The 21,771-nt window shown below is 41.4% G+C and overlaps 1 non-coding gene and 1 pseudogene across 1 annotated transcript; both read left to right on the forward strand.

Annotated features, from left to right (window-relative positions):
- The first annotated feature begins 3,930 nt into the window (after positions 1-3,930).
- Positions 3,931-4,062, forward strand: LOC138806382 (small nucleolar RNA SNORA63). The gene has a single exon (XR_011365831.1). It is a non-coding gene; the product is annotated as a small nucleolar RNA SNORA63 (small nucleolar RNA).
- Positions 4,063-17,866: 13,804 nt separating this feature from the next.
- LOC138806270 (tubulin alpha-1B chain pseudogene) lies at positions 17,867-19,179 on the forward strand (annotated as a pseudogene).
- The last annotated feature ends 2,592 nt before the right edge of the window (positions 19,180-21,771 follow it).

Genomic DNA, 21,771 nt, shown 5'->3' on the forward strand with positions numbered 1-21,771 from the left:
TGTTGAATTGAACAGAGCTTATATTTTATCCCTTGTGGGTCTCAGGAGAATGGCTAGCACTTAAGAGTACATGAGTGCATGTAGCTGAACCATACTTAAGAGACTTGAAACAAGATAGAGATGCTGGATTTACTAGGGGGTATTACTGTTACTAATAGTAATTTGGATTTTAAAGTAATCATAATAAGGTCTTACTACGTTTCTCAACCTAGCCCGTAAATCATAATCTTCCTATCTCAGCTTCATAATCTTTCTATCTCAGCTTCCCAATTAGTTGGAGGTGGCAGGTGTGTACCACAGTGTCCTATTATTCTGTATACTCATCAATTGATGACATTTCCATGAGAAACAGTAGACATCTCTCAAAACAGATGAACTGAAGTACAAGTATTAAAGAAGACAGAAATACATTAGAAACAATCGCATGAAAGAAAAAAAATTTGAATACATATCTTAGGGTTCATTTCCCTAACATCACCTTATCTGACCTTTTCTGCTTGTCTCAGACATATACTAGATATTGCAAATAAGGGAAACCATGGGACCTATGTTTCTTTGGGCCTGGCTTAGTTCACTTAATATAATTTTTTCCAAGCCTTTCCATTTCCTAACAAATGGGGCAATATCATTCTTTCTGATGGAGGCATAGAATGCATTTATAAGATTATTTCTTTGTTGCTTGTATGTCCCTCCCCCACAGTATAACCCTTGCTTTCACTGTATTTAATGTCAGTATAATTTGTGGAGGGGAAGGGGAAAAACAAATCGTTTAAATAGGGATACAGGTGGACCCATTGCAACAATGAGATGTACAAGTCGTTATGTCAAAAAATGAACTTTACAACTTTGTTGTGGGGGGGGAGAGGGGAAGATTGGGTGGGGGGGTAGGGAAGGCTGGGAAGGGATGGGAAGGGGAAACAAACGAGGAGGCTACAATGCTTGATAAGAAATGTACTCATTATCTTGCCCATGTAATTGTAACCCCTCGGTACAGTACTTTCACAATAAAAAAAATAAAAATAAAAAAATAAAAAAGAAGACAGAAATAGAAGATATAGGCTGGGATGTATCTCCGCAGAAGAGTGTGTGCTTAACATGCATTAGGCTCCATCCCTGGTACACAGACACAGACACACACACACACACACACACACACACACATATGTGCGCATGCATTATAGATACCTCCCCAAAATGATATCCGGCAGATCAGGATGCTTTCTACAAGCCTACTCGAATATTTAGAGCAAGGGTACAAATAGATGCCCTGGCTTTCTCTTCTGGCTCTTACCTTTCCCTTCTGGCTTTATCCTATAATAGTATAATATCCTATAGACACACCAAGAAGGAATGAGGAATTTAGTAATAGAGTTCATACCTATCCACCCTTTTCTATCAATGCCCCTTATCCATAACCTAGCCTACAGTGGTCCTCAAAGATACTGTTCTAGGGAAAAGGCCAAAAGCCTTGACAACAGATGCAGGCTAGTCAGTCTAGGCTGGAGATTTCCAAGTTGCATGTGTCAGGTGCATGATCCATTAAGGGGGTACAGGTATGAGTGGGGGATATTGTATTTTGTTTGTTTGTTTTTGGTCATTGGTGGGGCTTGAACTTAGGGCCTGGGTGCTGTCCCTGAGCTTTTTCACTCAAGACACTCTACCACTTTGAGCCATCTCCACTTCTGGTTTTCTATGGATATTAATTGGAGATAAGAGTCTCACAGACTTTCCTCCCCAGGCTAGCTTTGAATTGCAGTCCTCAGATCTCAGCTTCCTGAGTAGCTAAGATTACAGGCATGAGCCACTGGGTTCCTAGCTGAACATTTATTTGCTGACAAGAGCACCTCTCTCTTAGGAGAGTCACTAATGAACAGACTATAAAGCCTAGGCCCAGTACAGAGAGCCCAGTAGCCTGGACCAAGAATGCCCAGCTCAATTTGAGTTTCAGATAAATGACAAGTATTTGGTAAGTATACTCCATGCCCTATTTGCAAAGTAAATACTAAAAAATTATTCATCACAAAATTCTTAGGCAGCCCATTGTGTGGGGGTGGGGACAGTTCTTGCACTTGAACTCAGATTTTTCACTCAAGGCTGGCTGGTGCTCTGCCACTTGAGTCACAGCTCCACTTCTGGCTTTTTGCTGATTAAGATAAGAGTGTCTCCTCTTTCCTGCCCTAGACCAGCTTCAAACCTCAGTCCTCAGATCTAACCTCCTAAGTATCTGCGATTATGAGCATGGGCCACTTGGTGTCCAGCTTTTAGCCTGTATTTTTACTTGCCAGGTTGACAGACTAGGACAGTCTGACGTGCTGACTGGTCAAACAATTGAAGACATGTGATAGCACAGTTATGAATGTTATTATCACTCTGAAGAAAGCTAGACTGAGAGTATATGAGGATCTGAGGGTTAGGAAGTTTGAAAAGTCAAGAACAAATTTTGAAGAAAAAAAATGGACTGACAGATAAGTAACATTTAATTGCTTAATAAAATATTCTAACCATCTTCTATTCTCTCTTAGCTATATAGAAACTAACTACAGAGCTGAAATAAACAACTTTAAAACATGGAGAAATGAGTATTGGCAGGAAAGAGTATTCGACTCTAATGGATGTTGGACATGTAAATCCCCAAGCAGTAACAGGAAGCAATCTCATGTTATTGATTTTGGCTATGTTAAGAAAAGCCATAGACACTTCATCTTCTTTGTATGATTTTATGCCACTCTAAATTCTCAGTATTTATCAGGTTACCTTATGAGAGGAGGGAGGTGCTCAGGGACAGACACAGCCTCTCTCCTCCTCCATGGGACCATCCACCATCTCAGTTGTCAAGTGTTCTCATTTTCATCAATCCAAGGGCTGACCTGAGGAAGTAAAGTACATTGACTAGATATAGAGTCAGCAATTAAATGACTAACAGTATTTTTAAGTTTTTATACTGGTATTTAACTCAATGGTATTTAACTCAATAAACTACTTCACTCCTGTAAGGATGAAAGCTAGTTTTCCAAAGCTCTAGTGGTTTTGCTTGCAAAAATGGGGTTTGGCTCGCATGGCAATGCTCATGGCCAGAGCTAAGCAACCCAAGGCTATTTATTGCCAGGGTTACTAAAATTCAACACTCACCACAAGGCGAGATATAACTCTAGCCCTAGAATGGAGTTAGCTGAGTCCTCACTGAGAAATCCTGTTAGATCATCACAGTGCTGGGCTTCTTACAAAAGCTTTCTGCTTACCATCCTCACCTCTAAAATCTAGAGCCATACTTTGGGATAAAGATAGCATATCACACATGTTTATTCATTCTGCATTCTTTTTTACTGAGATATGATTCATATACCATAAAATTCACCCTTTTAAGAGTATACAGTTCAATAGGTTTTAGTATATTCATAACATTGATTCATTGTTATTCTCTCCCAAGGCTACTAAAATTCTAGTAAGGTGATAAATCCACAAGGACAAAAGAGACTGTGGTAAGCAATATCATGGCAATTGATCTTGCAGATCTGAGAAAGCCAAAAGTCTAACGTGGCAGTGGAAAAAGACAAGAAGAACCTACTTTGTGTGTCAGAATTTCCAGAAAGTTCAGGACTTGGAAAAAACTATTGTAGATTTAGAAAGGCTTAAAACAGAAAGATGGGTTAGAAGTTTACTTAGGAAGGAGTTAGAGCCCAATTTCCTTGCCCCTCTGCAGAGGAGAAGGCCAAGTTGGTTTCTGTGGAAAAGGAAATTGGATGGTTGCTTGGTTCAATGACAATAACTACATCTGAGGATGAAGATTTCCTCCTGCAAGCAAAGAAACCCATTAGCAATGACATTCTAGGTGCTAAGATCCCAAGTGTCTCCATCCTTGGCTCCCAGACTATGAACAAGACAGCCCAGCCTACCCGCTGAAGTCAGGAGGTTGAAAGATCCATTTTTCAACAGCAGGATTTAGACTACAATATAGCTGCTAAGTGCTTTGTTGTCGTTCCCCCTGCTTAAATTAAGGTTGTTTCTTAACTATACCTGTCTGCTATACCTCTGTAGCAGTCAGGGACTCTTGGTCTCATACATGTTGTGAAAATAAAAAAAAATTTAAAAAGATCCATTTTTCATGGATTTGACCAACCCAAGATAAAAAAAAAACTAAAATGGTTTCTATTGGGTAAACCAAATCACCTTACCCTCAAACCCATGGGCCATGATTCAGCCAGGTACCAGATACCAGTCAGCTGCTTAATGCCTGTCTCAGGCAGCTATGAGCCAACAGGTAGGTCCTGGATGGAAGATGAGAGGCCAAAATAATCTCAATAAGAAGATATCATATGGGAAATAAGCTGTACACGTAGAAGAAAATAAGCAGACTTTGAAATGTGTCATTATATTCAGAGAGATAAGTATCTCTTGACTGGTGGAAAAGCGCATGCTCAGCATGTCCAAGGTCCTGGGCACCATTCCCATCACCAATAAAAGAAAAAAACATATCCCAAACATGAAACAAAAATTGTGTGTTATACAAAAGTGGGAATATTCAGAGAACAAAGAGTTCTTAGAAGTTCATTAGATTATGTTAAGACTTACCACCTAAACTTTTGTGGTAGGTAGAATAAGAATATCTATATCCTCATCCCCAGAGCCTTCTGCAAAAAAAAAAAATTAAAATTAAAAAGGGGCCAGGAACATGGCTTATTGGTAAAGTGCTTGCCTAGCATGCATGAGGCCCTGGGGTCGATTCCTCAGTACCACATAACAAGAAAATAACAAAAAGAGTATATTTTAAATATATATATATAGGGCTTGGGGCGAAGGTTACAAATAAGGAAATTATGTCTCTAATGGATATGCTGGATCTAATTGCATGAGCTTTTTGTTTTTTAATTTTTGTTGGGTTCTTGTTGTTGTTCAGAAGGCGTCTATGTTACACAGACTAGCATTAACCTACTATATATTTTCTGGCCTCAGTCTCGCCTGTAGCTGGAATTACAGGCATAAAGCATAGTGCCTGCCTCTTTCAGGAGCTCCTAAAAACTGAGAATCTTATAAACTGGAAATGGAAAGATAACACAGCAGAACTAGAAGTGAGACACATTCTAAAACATGAGAAAAACAAAGTGCTAGAAGCTCACACCTATAATCCTAGCTACTCAGGAGGGGGAGATCTGAAGATCACACTTCAAAGACAGCCTGCATAGACAAATCTGAGAGGCTCTGAGTTCAAGTGAAGGCCCTGAGTTCAAGTTTCTCTCTCTCTCTCTCTCTCTCTCTCTCTCTCTCTCTCTCTCTCTCTCTCTCTCTCTCTCTCTCTCTCTCACACACACACACACACACACACACACACACACACAGAATGAGATGGACTAGCCCCCACTATGACTGGCTTTGAAGATGGATAAAAGGAGGCTGTCCACTAAATACCATGCAGAAAACTGCACCTGTCACAGGGAAGAAATCCTCCTCTTACTCCCTCACCAATAAACCATGGAGGTCTCCCCATTCAGTAGTCAAATGACTTAGAAAATCCTACTTGTTGACTTGTGGGTGAACTGTCTGGATTACCTATGGTTCTTAACATTTTAAAGTTTTAAAAATTCTTCAGTAATAAAATGAATTATTATCCCCAATTCACACTTCATTATATTCAGTATTCGAATTTTAATGAAGCCAAAGATAAATGTGACGGTATACATTCTGTGCTAGGAATCTCCATCACCTTGTCACACTGGGGTGACAACATGACATCTTGCAAATGAGGTCGCTGAGACCCAAAAATGTTTTAAAAAACTTAAGTTTTTAAATGTCAGACCTCTGATTCACAGACATCTCCTCTCAAGTCTAGGGGTCTTCACACTTCAACCCTGCAGCAGAACAGCCTAAAAGTGAATTAATGATAATGAAACAACCACATATGAGCATTTCCCATCTAACTCAGCACCTAGAGCCTGGAAACAAGGACAACCACAATGAAAATCATAGAGTAACCATGTAACTTGGGGGGCTAAAACTACTGCAAATCAATAGCAGGTTTGGTCTTTTGTTTTCAGAGCAATGCCTTCTTCATTATAACCATTTTATTGGAATAGCAGTTGGATTTCAAAGATCAATAAGTGCCCAAGGTACTTTATTATTATTAATTAGTAATTATTCATTAATTATTAATGAAGGGATAGCCAGAACTCAGATATCCTCTACTCCCTGAATTGACTTAGACCTGCAGAATGAATCTTCATAAACAGTTGGTGGTACAGGGAACAAAGATTGTTCTAAATTGAGTTTGCTAATATTTCAGGCAGTCATCAAGAGATATTCTCCCAACATGTCTAATTTAAGGGCATCAGATCTTCACTGGGAGATTGACTATACAGATGGAAAGTGGCCAGACCATGGAGGACAAGAAAAAGCCATAGCCATTGGTTATATAGTCCAACCAAAGCACAAGTTCTACAGTAGTCAAGCCAGATTAGCAAGGAATTGGCCCTTTACTGTCAACTTCTCTAGCTTTTGTCTGCTCTTGCCACTCAGAACCAACCAGAAAAAGACCCAAATGCTCTGCAAACCAATCCTATAAGATACTCACTGTTGGCTGGCTGGCCTCCAGCTTCCACATGCCAGCTTCTCCAATGGACACATATTAGAAGCTTTCGCCTTATTTTCCACTGTAAATCTTCCAGTCCCCTAACTGCCAGATAAAAAGGATATGAGGTCACTCCCTACCCAGATACACATGTGTGTGTGTGTGTGTGTGTGTGTGTATATATATATATATATATATATATATATACATATATATTTGGTGCATATTGTCTATTGTTTCAACTGAGTCCAGCTTGTGGCTGGCTCTCTCTACTTGTGGCTTTTGAGTGCATGATGATGTGGTAAACCATGTTGAGCAGGTCTAAATTCTGCTTTCTTTTCTTTTTTTTTGTGTGGGGGGGGGGGTGGTCCGGTTGTGGGGCCTGAACTCTGGGCCTGGGTGCTGTCCCTCAGCTCTTCAGCTCAAGGCTAGCACTCTACTACTTGAGCCACAGCGCCACTTCTGGTTTTTTTCTTTTTCTTATGTGGTGCTGACGAATAGAACCCAGGGCCTCATGCATGCAAGGCAAGCGCTCTACCACTGAGCCAACTTCCCAGCCCCAAAATTCTGCTTTCTTTATGCTGAATTGCTTGGTTATTTATTCTGCTTTATAACCAGCTTATTTACTACTACCACCACTACCACCCTTTTTTAAAACTCGGAGCCTGAGCAGTGTCCCATAGTTTTTAGCTCACAGCTGGTACTCTTCTACTCCAGCCACATCTCTATTTCTGGCTCTGTGTGTGTGTATGTGTGTGTGTGTGTGTGTGTGTGTGTGTGTCTATGTCTGTGTCTGTGTCTGTGGTTCATTGGAGATAAGAGTGTCATGGACTTTCTTGACTGGGCTGACTTCAACCACCAATCCTTAGATCTCAACCTCCTGAGTAGCTAGGATTGCAGGTGTGAACCATGGTGCCTGGCTTGGTTCCCATTTGTTTGGCATGTTTTGTGGAACAGGTCATTTCTTTTCATTGTTTTTGCTCTTGTGCTCTCTTAAAAAATATTTGAGCAGCTCACACCTGTAATCCTAGCTATTCAGGAGGCTGAGATCTAAAGATCGAGGTTCAAAGCCAGCCCAGGCAGGAAAGTCCATGAGACTCTTATCCCCAATTAAACACCAGAAAACCAGAAATGGTGCTGTGGCTCAAGTAGCAGAGTGCTTACCTTCAGCTGAAGAACTCAGGGACAGTGCCCAGGCCCAGAGTTCTAGCCCCATGACCAAAAAAAAAAAAAAAAAAAAGTGTTATTTTCTGTTAAAAGAGGAAAAAAGTAGAACATAGCCATAGTCCTTATTAGATTATTCTTAGATTAAATTTATTTATGGGATGATGTTAATTTACAAAACATCTTTGATAAATAAAGGCAAGATATTTAAAACACTATGGTTTTCTAGGTGGATTTCTTTTTTTCTGCTTGTTTTGTTTTGTTTTTATTACAGATAGAATCCAGAACCTTGTGCATGCTGAGCAATTACTCTACCACTTGAGTTACATCCCCTGTCCTTTTTTGCATTTAATCTGTTTTTCAGATCAAGTTTCATGCTAACTTTGCCTGATCTGGCCTTAAACATCAATCCTCCTACTTCTGCCTTCAAAGTAACTGGGATTACAGGTTTACACACTATGCTCATTGTAAAGTTTCTTCTTCTTGCAGAAGTTTTTGGGTTTTTTTTTTTCTTGCTGCATTTGCTGCTTTTTCAGCTTTGATCTCTAAGCACTTCCTTTGGTTTTTATCTTCTGAACTCAAGATTAGCCAACACTTCTCCAATAATAGTTCTTTTCCTTGCTCCTTTGGAATTTGTGAATGGTAAAAGTCAGCTGGATTGTCAACAATGCTCCCTCCCAAGTAGTACTTATAGAAGCCATCTCTGTTATTTTTCTTCTAAAACTTTTTGGAAGGTTCATTACTAGCCTAGTTTTTGAGTCAGTTTCCCAGGCTGGTGAGCTGATGGTTCTCTAGGTCAGTAACCATTCAGATACCTTGTTGCGCATCACCAATAAATGTAGGTTCTTCTGTCTTATCTGGCTTAATTTGAAGGGGAGGAGGATGTCCTAGAAGCTTGGCTTGCTAGAGAGAAAACATTCTCTGTCTTTCTGCCTACTAGGGAGCACAGATTGTTGAGTCTACATTCCAAAGTGACAGTTATCGGGATGGGGCCCAAGACACAAAGTATACAAACATTACTTTCCACCAATGGCTGCCAGCTCCCTTAAGCTTATCTAGGTCTAAATCCTTTCCTCCTCCAGGAACATCTACTTACTATTCTTTTCATCACAATACTAATTCTTGTAACTCCTTTCTAAATGTATGACTTTACCAAGGATCGTTTGGACAATCAATGGCTACACTGAGGAAGCACTGGCTTGAGCAATATTGGACATTTGAGAGAAATCTTAGTTAGGGAAGGAAAGATATTTTCTCAGGTCCAATGGGCAATCATTTTCATTGGTATGTAGGGGCCTCTAAACAAAATTTGGATTCAGCAATTGCTTCACTAAAACACTATTTGGTCAAAACTAATGCAAAACTTTACAAACTTAAACAGTAATAAAAACTAAGCTTGTCCCTCTAACTGGCCTCCTGCTCCTTGATCTCAATTGCTTGGCCATTATCCAACTCCCCTTCTCATCCCTTGTCCTTTTATCATACTCCTTCTTCGCCAAAAGAGAATCCTCTGTCTTCATCAGACACACCATCAGCCCCCTCCCCCAGAAAGTCTCCTAATACCTAAAGATATCAATTTCTTCTACCAATCAATTTGGTCCCTCATCCATTATGCAGCAAAGTAAATTTTAAACCTTGGATCTGAGCTGAATTAAGGACTTTCCTAAATACCAACAGACTGTTTGTAGAGGAAATCGGAATTATTATGCATATGACCTGGATGCTTATGACCCCAGCATTCCCTGAGCCAGATCAAATTATACACATGTTGGTCAGAAACTCAAATGCAGAATCCTGGGTAGTAAAAGTGATTGGAGGGCTGGGAAGGTGGCTCAGTGGTAGAGCACTTGCCTTGCATGCTCGAGGCTGGGTTCGATTCCTCAGCACCACATAAGAAAAAAGCTGGAAGTGGCGCTGTGGCTCAAGTGGTAGAGCACTAGCCTTGAGCTGAAGAGCTGAGGGACAGCGCCCAGGCCCAGAGTTCAGGCCCCACGACCGGAACCACCCCCCCCAAAAAAGAAAAAAAAAGTGATTGGACTAACCCAGGAAGGTTTCTAGAAAATTCCTCTTTCTATAGTAAACCAAGAATTTAAAAAAAAATGACACCCCTCTGAGCTGAAGAGCTCAGAGACAGCACCCAGGTGCAGAATTCAAGCCCCATGACTGACAAAAAAAAAAAAAAAAAGAATCAATTGGAAAATAAACATGTGGAGAAAGTACGAGCATATAGGATTGTGGAATAAACTAGACTATACCTTCAACAACAACTGCATGCTAAAGAAGGTGACAGTGTAACATCACCATGAATAATCTTGACAAATTCTTGAAGTTTGAATTCAGTTTTATGGTGGCCATTATAAAACCATTAATGCTGGGCATTGGTGGCTCATACCTGTAATCCTAACTTCTCAGGAGGTTGAAATCTGAGGATTGTGGTTCAAAGCCAGTCAGGACAGAAAAGTCTATGAGAATCTTAGCTCCAATTAACCACCAAAAAATCAGAAGTGAAGCTATGGCTCAAGTGGGAGAGTGCTAGCCTTGAGCAAAAAAAGCTCAGGGACAGTGCTGAGGCCCTGAGTACAGGCTTCCCAACATTGGCACCAAAAACAAACAAAAACCACACATACACACACACACACACACACACACACACACACACACACACACACACAAAACATTACATCAGGGCGCTGGTGTCTCATGCCTGAATTTTTAGCTACCCAGGAGTCACATCTGAGAATCTCAGTTTGAAATTAGCCCTGGCAGAAAAGTCCATAAAACTCTTGTCTCCAATTAACTAGCAAAATGCAGGGCTGGTAATATGGCGTAAGTGATAGAGCATCAACTGTGACCACCCCCTTCCCCCCCCTCAAAAAAAAAGAGTGAGAATGAATGCAAGGCCCTGAGTTCAAGCCCCAGTATCTGCACATAACAAACAAACAAACAATCCCATTACTTACTATTGAATCATCCCTGACCAGGCTGCAAAGGTTTATCCTGCTTACTTTAGGGCAATCAATGCTGCTGCCATACTTGTCAATGGCTCTGTTGAAACTGGTCTAGACTCCCTGCTTCCTTCACAACCCTTCCTGCAAGACAGCATTACTACTGAGTAGAAACATGGACAGGTTCATCAGTTAACTTCTGAGATTGTTTCTCTCTCCTACTCTTATGACTCCCTAGTACAGCACCTGGACCCGGAATTAATAAGAGAACCTCGTGATGGTCTTAAGTCAATCAAGGAGCATCCCTTCCTTCACTAAAATGTATTAGCTCCTACAAAGAACCCTGACCTAACAGTATTTGTGTGTGATTTAAGGCTAATACCTGTAATCCAGGCTATTCAGGAAGCTGAGATCTAAGCATCATGGTTTGAAGCCTGTTCAGTCAGGAAAGTCTGTGAGACTCTTATCTTCAATTAACCACCAAAAATCTGGAAGTAGAGTTGTGGCTCAATTAATAGAGCACTAGTCTTGGGAGAAAAAGATCAGAGAGCCAGGCATCAATTGCTCATACCTATAATTCTAGCTACTCAGGAGGCTGAGATATGAAGATTGCAGTTCAAAGCCAGCCCAGGTAGGAAACTCTATAAGACTCTTATCTCCATTTAATTACCAGAAACCCAGAAGCAGAGCCATGAGTCAAGTAGTAAAGTGATGGGACATTGCCCAGACCCTGAGTTCAAACCTCAGGACAGGCACAACAACAAAAAAAGGGTTAGAGACAGCACTCAGACCCTGAGTTCAAGCCCCAGGACTGAAACAAAACTAAACAAAAAAAGAAACCAGAGGCCAAAGTGAAGGGTTTTATGGTGTTCATGCTGAGTCTGCCACTCCAGGGCAGGCTTGTGACTCCTATCAAAGGCCACTCCATCCTGTTGAACCCCGCCCCTACCTCCTGGCTTGGTCATATCTGATGATTAACTACATCAGAACTTGAACCTCCTCTTGGGATTATCAGTTGTGCCTCACTACAGTGACTTTTTTTTTCATTTAAAATGATGCTGATCTAGACCAATCAGTGATTCCAGAGACATTGTTATAGCACTTCAAAGTAAGCACAATTGCTTTTCTAGATCATGTGTGGTCTGGTAATGATGTAGTGCTTATTCCAAAAAGTCACTCAACTGTGGATTGACAGTAATTAAGGAATCTTTCAGACTTGGCTATCATCCACATGTATGTGGAATAATTGAGCACAAGACCAATCTCTACCACCCTTACTTTTTCCTTCACCATATACCTTTGGTCAATGAATATGGCTATTCTTGAAAAAGAGATCATTTCCTCTCAGTCACTTTTTGAGTCATTATCAGAACTAAAGGGGCAGAGGATTCCATAGACCCATTTGGAAAATTCAGGATTCCCTAGTGACTGACCACTCATATGCAGGATGTTTTTATCTGTTCCCAAATGGGAACCCTATGTTAGTCTGGCTTTAACACTTTCTGCATAGAAGCCTATACAGATCTAAAGGATCTAAAGTAGAAGAGCTAAAGTAAATTGTGGGTTGATGTGACCTAGAGCATAAAGATTTGAGTATACTTCTTGTCTACCCTATATTAGACATATAGGCCCAAAGTAGAAGACATTTGGGGTGTCTGAGAATTTTATCAAAGCATGTCTGGCTGGATGCCGTGGTCTTGCTACTCTAATCCTAGCTACTTAGAGTACTGAGTTTTGAGGATAACAGTTGGAAGCCAGCTTAGGTAGGAAAGAACATGAGACTTTTATCTCCAATTAACTACCAGAAAATCAGAAGTGGTGCAGTGGCTCAAAATGGTAAAGCACTAGCCTTGAGCAAAAATAGCTCAAGGATAGTACCCAGGCTCTGAGTTCAAGCCCCATGACAAATTTTTTTTAAAAAAAAAATCACGGATTTTCTTGCCTGGGCCAGCTTTGAACTACAGTCTTCAGAATTCAGCCTCCTGAGTAGCTAGGATTATAGGCATGTGCCACTACTGCCTGATAAATAATACTTTAAATTTGACTTTGAATCTAACATCCTTCCCACTATTTGGAATTGCCCACAATTCTCTTTGAGCCTACCACAACAACTTTTGGAAATAGCAGGGAATGGCCTGTTTCCATATTCCTAGGAAAACCACCTGCTAACATTTCTGGATGTCTTTTCTACTTCCCTTTTTTTTTCTTTTTGGGCCAGTATGGGGCTTGGACTTGGAGTCTGGACACTACTTTAGCTTTAGCTTTTCTGCTCAAGGTTGGTGCTCTACCACTTGAGCCACAGCTCTACTTCCTCTATTCCCAGTTCTATAGTCATCCCTTAGTCGTTCAAAAGATCAGATTTTGGCATATGACTGTAATCTCAGTACCTAGGAGGCTAAAGCAGGTGGATTATGAGTTCAAGGTTAGCATGAGCCACATAGTAAACCTTGGTCTCAAAAAATGGGGAGAGGAAAACTAAGAAACCAATCATTAAATGGGCCAAGGAGCCAAGGAGAAACTTCATGGAAAAAGAGGTAAGAATGTCAAAGAAACACATGAGGAAATGCTCAACATCCTTGGCTATAAAGGAAATGAAAATAAAAACAACTTTGAGATTCAGTCTCATTCCAGTTAGACTTGCCCACATTGTGAACTCAAGCAACAACAAATGCTAGTGAGGTTGTGGGGAGAAAGGAATCCACTGTTGGTGGGAATATAAACTAGTTACAACCACTCTAAACAGCAGTCTGGAGGTACCTCAAAAAACTAAACATAGATCTTCCCTACGACCCAGCCATACCACTCCTGGGCATCTACCCAGAACATCACAAGCCAGAATACCATAAAGACACTTACACATCCATGTTCATTGCCACACTATTCACAATAGGCAAGTTATGGAAACAGCCTAGATGCCCTACTATAGATGAATGGATCAAAAAATATATGGTACCTATACACAACAGAATTTCACACAGCCATTAGAAAGAATAATATTGTCATTTGTAGGGAAATGAAGGGCCTAGAACAAATCATGCTAAGTGAGGTAAGCCAAGCTCAGAGAGACAAACAACATGAGTTTTCTCTCATATGCCAAAGCTATTTCTAACATACACAGGAACATGATAGATTATACAGGTCTCTAGGCATTCACACACATTGAAACCAAAGGAGAATATTCATAGGAGAGGAATACAAAAAGTGCAATACCTCTGTGCCTTTGAGCATATAAAACTATTTATTGAGATGAACTCCAAGAAATGGAAACAAAAGGTTCTTTTCCATTTCTTTTTGTCTTGTTTGCGGGGGGCATGGGTGGCATAGAAATGGAGGGACAAAGGGTGAACAAATGCATCATTGGTACTCACTAGACGCTATGTTGAAAATGAACTTGTGGATGAAGACAGGAGAGAAAGACTGGGAGAGAGCAAGAGAAGAGGTAACATCCCAAAAGAGATGTACTCATTACCTGACTTATGAAAAAGTAACCCCTCTGTACATCACTTTTATAATAACAATAAAAAATGTTAAGTGGAGGGAAGAGAGGTAGAGTAATACTTCTTTTTTTTATTTTTTATTGTGAAAATACTGTACAGAGGGGTTACAATTACATGGGCAAGATAGTAAGTACATTTCTTATCAAGCATTGTAGCCTCCTCCTTTGTTTACCCTTCACATCCCTTCCCAGCCTCCCCCCTGCCCCCCCACCCAATCCTCCCCCCCGACCAAAGTTGTAAAGTTCGTTTTCGACATGACAACTTGTACTTCTCATTGTTGCAACGGGTCCACCTGCATCCTTATTTAAACAACTTGTTTTTCCCCTTCCCCTCCACAAATTAAACCGACATCAAATACAGTGAAAGCAGGGGTTATACTGTGGGGGAGGAGTAATACTTCTTGACTGGTTGTATGGACAAATTTGACAGGTTGGACTGATTGCCCTTATGTGGTCCTTCCAAAAATACTCACTCAGTCCACTGAATTGGGTACCCTAAGGCACACCAGCCCATGGGAGGCCACGTTAGATCTGTTCCGAACCTGTGCTCCCTGGCGGATGTTGGAATCCTGTACTTCCTGGCTAAAAGCTTACCTTACAGGGCTGGAAAAAAATGTGATGTCTGTGCCAGAACAGGACACTCTGTCTTCCAAGAGTGTTCATGATACAATCATCCAAGAAAAGATAGTTTGAAACAAAGATAGTCTGGAACAACACTTAACTTATCTTTCTCCCCAAAACCTGTTGACAGGCCTCCAGGGTGGATGTAAGGGGCCTTTAAGTATTATCACAACACTACCACTGGGGGATGCAGTCCTCAGCTATCAGCACATATCTCTTCAAAAACATTTTGCTGCCAGGTGCTGGTGGCTGATGCCTGTCAGAATCCTACTCGGGAGGCTGAGATGTAAGGATCATAGCTCAAAGCCAGCTGGAGCAGGAAAGTCTGTGAAAGGACTGAATGTCTCTTTCTCCAGTTAGCCACCAGAAAGTGGGAAGTGGAGTTGTGACTCCAGTGATACAGCACTAGCCTTGAACAAAAAAGCTAAGGTACAGCATCCAGACGCTGAGTTCAAGCCCCAGTACTGGCATACGCATACACACAAAATGTACTTCAAAATGTGTTCCTGGGGCTGGGAATATGGCCTTAGTGACAGAGTGCTTACCTAGCATGCCTAAAGCCCTGGGTTCAATTTTTCAGTACCACATAAACAGAAAAAAAAGGAAGTGGTGCTGTGGCTCAAGTGGCAGAGTACCAACCTTGAGTAAAGGAAGCTCAGGGATAGTGCCCACACCCTGAGTTCAAGCCCAGGACTGGAAAAAAATGTTCCTGATCTCAGCTGAAGTGATTAGTGACAGCCTTGGCCTTGGATGGCTTTCAGGATGTCTTCAACTCACTGGCTAAGGTTGTCCTGGAGAACTGAATTGTCTAAAAGTCTTTCTTACAGACCAAGGCAGAGTCGGTGATACATCCTGTGATATTTGGATTCATGCCGTAGGCATGTGGAAAAGCCAATGCAACAGCTAAAGGAGACACTCATCTAAGAGTTTATGTAAGATAAACTCTGATGGTTGTGCACTTTGTTCATCCAGTTAGGTCCAAGGTCTTTGGAGTCCTGATAATTTTAGTCCAACCAAGGCTTTAAGAGACAAATTAAATGGACTTAGGTCAGGCAACTGTGAGTAAGTTTCATCAGAGTGCCCAACAGACTGGCAACCTTGTAGAGAATTCCTTTGTGGATCATTTGTACTTCTGTAAGTCCTGGGAGCAAGATCACTGATTGCCTTTGGTCCAAACTATTTTTTCAATTGTCTGGTAAGTATTTTTTTTTTGGCCAGTCCTGGGGCTTGAACTCAGGGCCTGGGCACTGTCCCCAAGCTTCATTTGCTCAAGGCTAGCACTCTATCTCTTGAGCCACATCACCACTACAGGCTTTTTTGTTGTTGTTTATGTGGTACTGAGGAATGGAACCCAGGGCTTCATGCATGCTAGGCAAGCACTCTACCACTAAGCCACATTCCTGGTGCTTGGTGAGTATTCGTAAAAGACAGAGATAGTCTTCTACATGCTTTCATACAATCTTTTAAGATAGCTATTGTTTCCTTCTAAGGCAAAATTTAAATAAGCTTACTGCTTATTATAAAAAATTCAGGAGTGTAGGTCTCCTTGGCTCAGGTCGAAATTTTCTGAATAGAGACCCGGAAGCACAACAAATCAAAGAAAGGTTGGACAAATGGGATTGCATAAGGTTGCAGAGCTTCTGCAGGGCAAATGACATAGCTGGCAAGATCAATAGAAAGCCCACCGATTGGGAGAAGATCTTTACTAGCCATACAACGGACAAGGGTCTCATATCTAAAATATACTTGGAACTCAAAAAATTAAACCACCCAACAACAAATCCTCAAAGAAACAACTGCCCAATAAATAAGTGGGCGAAAGACTTAAAGAGAAGCTTCTCTGAAGAAGAAAGAAGGATGGCCAATAGACACATGAAGAAATGTTCAACATCCCTAGCCATAAAAGAAATGCAAATCAAAACAACATTGAGATATCACCTCACTCCAGTTAGAACAGCAAAAATCAAGAACTCTAATAACAACAGATGCTGGAGGGGATGTGGACTGAAAGGAACCTTACTTCATTGTTGGTGGGAATGTAAACTTGTTCAACCACTTTGGAAAGCAGTATGGAGGTTCCTCAAAAGACTTCACATAGATCTCCCCTATGATCCAGCAATCCCACTTTTGGGCATTTACCCAAATGTTTACAAACAAGACCACACTAAAGCTACCAGCACAACTATGTTTATTGCAGCATTATTTACCATAGCTAAGATATGGAACCAACCCAGATGCCCCTCAGTAGATGAATGGATCAAGAAAATGTGGTATATATACACAATGGAATTCTATGCCTCCATCAGAAAGAATGACATTTCCCCATTTGTTAGGAAATGGAAAGGTTTGGAAAAAATTATATTAAGTGAAGTAAGCCAGGCCCAAAGAAGCATAGGTCCCATGGTTTCCCTTATTTGCAATATCTAGTATAGGTATGAGTCAAGCGGAAAAGGCCAGATAATGTGATGTTAGGAAAATGAAACCTTAAATATGTATTTTAATGTTTTCGTTTCTTTCATGCATGTGTTTCTAATGCATTTATAAGATTATTTCTTTGTTGCTTTGTATGTCCCTCCCCCACAGTGTAACCCCCGCTTTCACTATATTTGATGTTAGTATAACATGTGGAGGAGATGGGGACAAACAAGTCGTTTAAGGATTCAGGTGGACCTGTTGCAACAATGAGAAGTACAAAATGTCATGTCAAAACCAGCTTTACAATTTCGGTGTGGGGGGGGAGGGGGGTATAATTGGGTGGGGGGAGGGGGGTAAAATTGGGTGGGGGGAGGGGGGAGGCGGGGAAGGGAAGTGAAGGGTAAACAAAGGAGGAGGCTGCAATGCTTGGTAAGAAATGTATGCATTATCCTGCCCATGTAATTGTTGCCCCTCTGTACAGTATGTTCTCAAATAAAATAAAATACAATTAAAAAAAAAAAAAAAAAAAAGAATAGAAAGCTTTAAAAAAAAAAAAAAAATTCAGGAGTGGGTTACTTACCTCAACTCTTAGCTTGTCGGGGACGGTAACTGATTCGGGGTGCTGTTCCTGCTTCTGTCACCTTTGCCACCAAATCCACAGTCACCATGTATGAATGCATCTCCATCCATGTTGGCCAGGTTGCTGTCCAGATTGGCAATGCCTGCTGGGAGCTCTACTGCCTGGAACACGGCAGCCTGATGGCCAGATGCCAAGTGATAAGACCATCGGGGGAGGAGATGACTCCTTCAACACCTTCTTCAGTGAGACAGGCGCTGGCAAGCACCTGCCCAGGGCAGTGTTTGTAGACCTGGAGCCCACAGTCATTGATGAAGTTTGAACCGGCACCTACCATCAACTTTTCCACCCTGAGAAGCTCATCACAGGCAAGGAAGATGCTGCCAATAACTATGCCCGTGGGCACTACACCATTGGCAAAGAGATCATTGACCTCGTCTTGGACCAAATCAGAAAGCTGGCTGCACAGGGCTTCAGGGCTTCCTGGTCTTCCACAGCTTTGGTGGGGGAACTGGCTCTGGCTTCACCTCCCTGCTGATGGAGCGTCTCTCTGTGGACTATGGCAAAAAGTCCAAGCTGGAGTTCTCCATTTACCCTGCCCCCCCAGTGTCCATAGCTGTAGTTGAGCCCTACAACTCTATCCTCACCACCCACACCACCCTGGAGCACTCTGTGCCTTCACAGTGAACAATGAGGCCATCTGTGACATCTGTCATATAAACCTCGATACTGAGCACCCAACCTACACTAACCTGAACCGCCTTATTAGCCAGATTGTGTCTTCCATCACAGCTTCTCTGAGGTTTGATGGGGCCCTGAATGTTGACCTGACAGAATTCCACACCAACCTGGCACCCTATCCCCGCATCCACATCCCCCTGGCCACATATGCCCCTGTCATCTCTGCTGAGAAAGCCTACCATGAACAGCTTTCTGTAGCAGAGATCACCAATGCTTGCTTTGAGCCAGCCAACCAGATGGTGAAATGTGACCCTCGCCATGGTAAATACATGGCCTGCTGCCTGTTGTACCGTGGTGATGTAGTTCCCAAAGATGTCAATGCTGCCATCGCCACCATCAAGACCAAGCGCAGCATCCAGTTTGTGGATTGGTTTCCCACTGGTTTCAATTACCAGCCTCCCACTATGGTCCCTGGTGGAGACCTGGCCAAGGTTCAGCGTGCTGTGTGCATGCTGAGCAACACCACAGCCATTGTTGAGGCCTAGGCTTGCCTGGACCACAAGTTTGACCTGATGTATGCCAAGCGTGCCTTTGTCCACTGGTATGTGGGTTAGGGGATGGAGAAAGGAGAGTTTTCTGAGGCCCGTGAGGAGAAGGATTATGAGGAGGTTGGTGTGGATTCTGTGGAAGGCGAGGTGAGGAAGAAGGAGAGGAGTACTAATCACTCATTCCTTTGGCCCTGCAGCATGTCATGCTCCCAGAACTTCAGCTTCACCATCAGCTGGCAGTCACTAAAATGTTTCTGGCTAGATTCTGTTCAACTGTGATCATGTCTGTCTTTTTCCATGTGTGTAAGGTTTTAATCCATTATGTCTTAAAAGTAAAGGCTTTAAGAAATTAAAAATAAAAGATTCAGGTGCCCTAAACTTGGGTTTCTTCTCCTATAATACCACCCAGTGAATGTTGAACCCTCTTTGTATAATTTAGTAGGTACTAGGTCTCAGAATATTGTTAGAAGGAAAAACAGAAGTTAGAGCACATCAGCATAAAATAGCAAGTGATGACTTTCAAAATAGTTTAAAAATCATTTATAAAAAAACATTTGGGGTCTATAACAATCACATTTAAGTCCTAAGTGCATAATTAGGCTTTCTCTAAACAATTTATCCATGCTTTAGAAAAAATAATAATCAACTTAATCAGAAAATGAGGATGGGGGGCGAGTGGGGAGTGTAGTCGTGGAGATGGAAGGGCAGGGATGGTGGGGGAAAAACAAAGGAGGAGGCAACAATGCTTGATAAGAAATGTACTTATTACCTTGCTCATGTAATTGTAACCCCTCTGTACAGTATTTTCACAATAAAAAACTTATTTAAAAAAAAGAAAATGAGGACAGTATTAAATGCATTATGTATTTCACCAATTATATATATATATATATATATATATATATATATATATATATATGTATAAAAGTCGGGGTGGGGGGGACTCAGGTGATAAAGACAAGAAACTGGGTACCAGTGGTTTATACCTGTAATTCTAGGTATTCAGAAGGCTAGGATTAGAGGATTCCAGTTCAAAGCCAACCCCGAAAGGAAATTCTATGAGATTCCTGTTTCCAGAAAGATAACCACCAAAAGGCTAGAAATAGAGCTGTGGCTCTAGTGGTAGAGCACCAACCTTGGGGGGAAAAGCCAAGCAAGAGTGCAGGTCGCGCGTGCGCGCATGCACACACACACACACACACACACACAAAGAGACAAAGAAGGAAGTTGGCTGAAGTGTAACTATCACAAAGCAGTGGGAATGAATTTATATTGTATAAAGAGAAATTCCTGGAAGCAAATGAATGAAGGCTAGCAAATGTGGGAAGAAAAGGGAAACTGCTATGTTCATACAAAAAGACTTCCAAGAGAAATACGGTTTGTTTTGTTTTTTGCACCATTGCAACTAAAAATAGAAGAGAAGAGCCTACAATAATTTTGCGAAGAGTTTACAACTATTATAAGAACACAGAACCTTAAGCAAGCTATAAAACAAAATGACCTACTGGGAATGTGGCTCAGTGATAGGGTGCTTGCCTAGCATGCAGTACCACATAAACAGAAAAGGCTGGAAGTGGTGCTGTGGTTCAAGTGGTAAATGGCTCAGGGAGAGAGCCCAGGTCCAGAGTTCAAGCCCACGACCCCCACCTCCCACCAAAGTTATTTACTTACTTCATGAATACATGAAAATAAGCTGATATGGTGGCATTTTCATAGGGTCCCAGAACTTCAGAAGAGACTGGGTTGTATAGTGAGATCCTACCTCAAGAAAAAAAATTACCTTCAGAAAAACTTCATACTTCTTAGAAGTTGTCTCAGATTTCCTCGGTAGAAGCCAAAGGCTAAGTATATGAAGATTTGACTTCTGACCTCAGAATAACCAGAGCCCACATACTGCTGCTGGCCTCATTTGCGTGGATGTGAACGTGTCAGCTGACCACAGCTGAGGCACTTTGATGAGAGTAGTTCCAGGCCATAGGAAAATATGTTCCCAAAGTGCAATGAGTAAGGTACGAATTCTGAATCAAGTGTGTTTCTGGTCTGTCTCTTGAGACATGTGCTTTGGGTTTGTTTAAAAAAAAAAAAACAAACACAAAAAACGGTGCACATCCTCAGGGCCTTATATTTGTTAGGCCCATTGTCTACCACTTAGAGCCATGACCCTCCCTGATCAGGGGTTCTTCTCAACAGAAGGGAATACAATATATATTTTCAAAGTACTTTGTTGCTGTTGTTGTTGTTGATGTTGGTTGTGGGGCTTGAACTCTGGGCCTGGGCGCTGTCCCTCAGCTCTTTAGCTCAAGGCAAGCATACTAACACTTGAGCCACAGTGCCTACTTCTGGTTTTCTGGTGGTTTATTGGAGATAAGAGTCTCACAGACTTTTCCTGCCCAGTCTGGCTTTGGACTGTGATCCTCAGATCTCCACCTCCTGAGTAGCTAGGATTACATGGGTAACCCACCAGTGCCTGGCTTCAAAGTACTTTTAAAATTGAAAAGTGTCTTACAAAATAAATTAATTTATTATAATGAAATATTACTCATAATTATGACAAATATATAATAATATATTATCATATATGTGTTATAATGGTGAACTATTATTGACACTACTGCTATCATTACTCCTCTTTTTTTTTTTTTTGTCAGTACCAATGTTTCAACTCAGGGCCAAGCTTTTGTTTATTTGGCTAGTGCTCTACCACTTAACCCATACTCTAGCCCTGGTTTTTGCTGATTATTTAGATATGGAATCTTTCATACTTT

The sequence above is a fragment of the Dipodomys merriami genome, unplaced genomic scaffold (assembly GCF_024711535.1).
Source record: "Dipodomys merriami isolate MVZ:Mamm:240054 unplaced genomic scaffold, mDipMer1.0.p SCAF_4, whole genome shotgun sequence".
NCBI lineage: Eukaryota > Metazoa > Chordata > Mammalia > Rodentia > Heteromyidae > Dipodomys > Dipodomys merriami.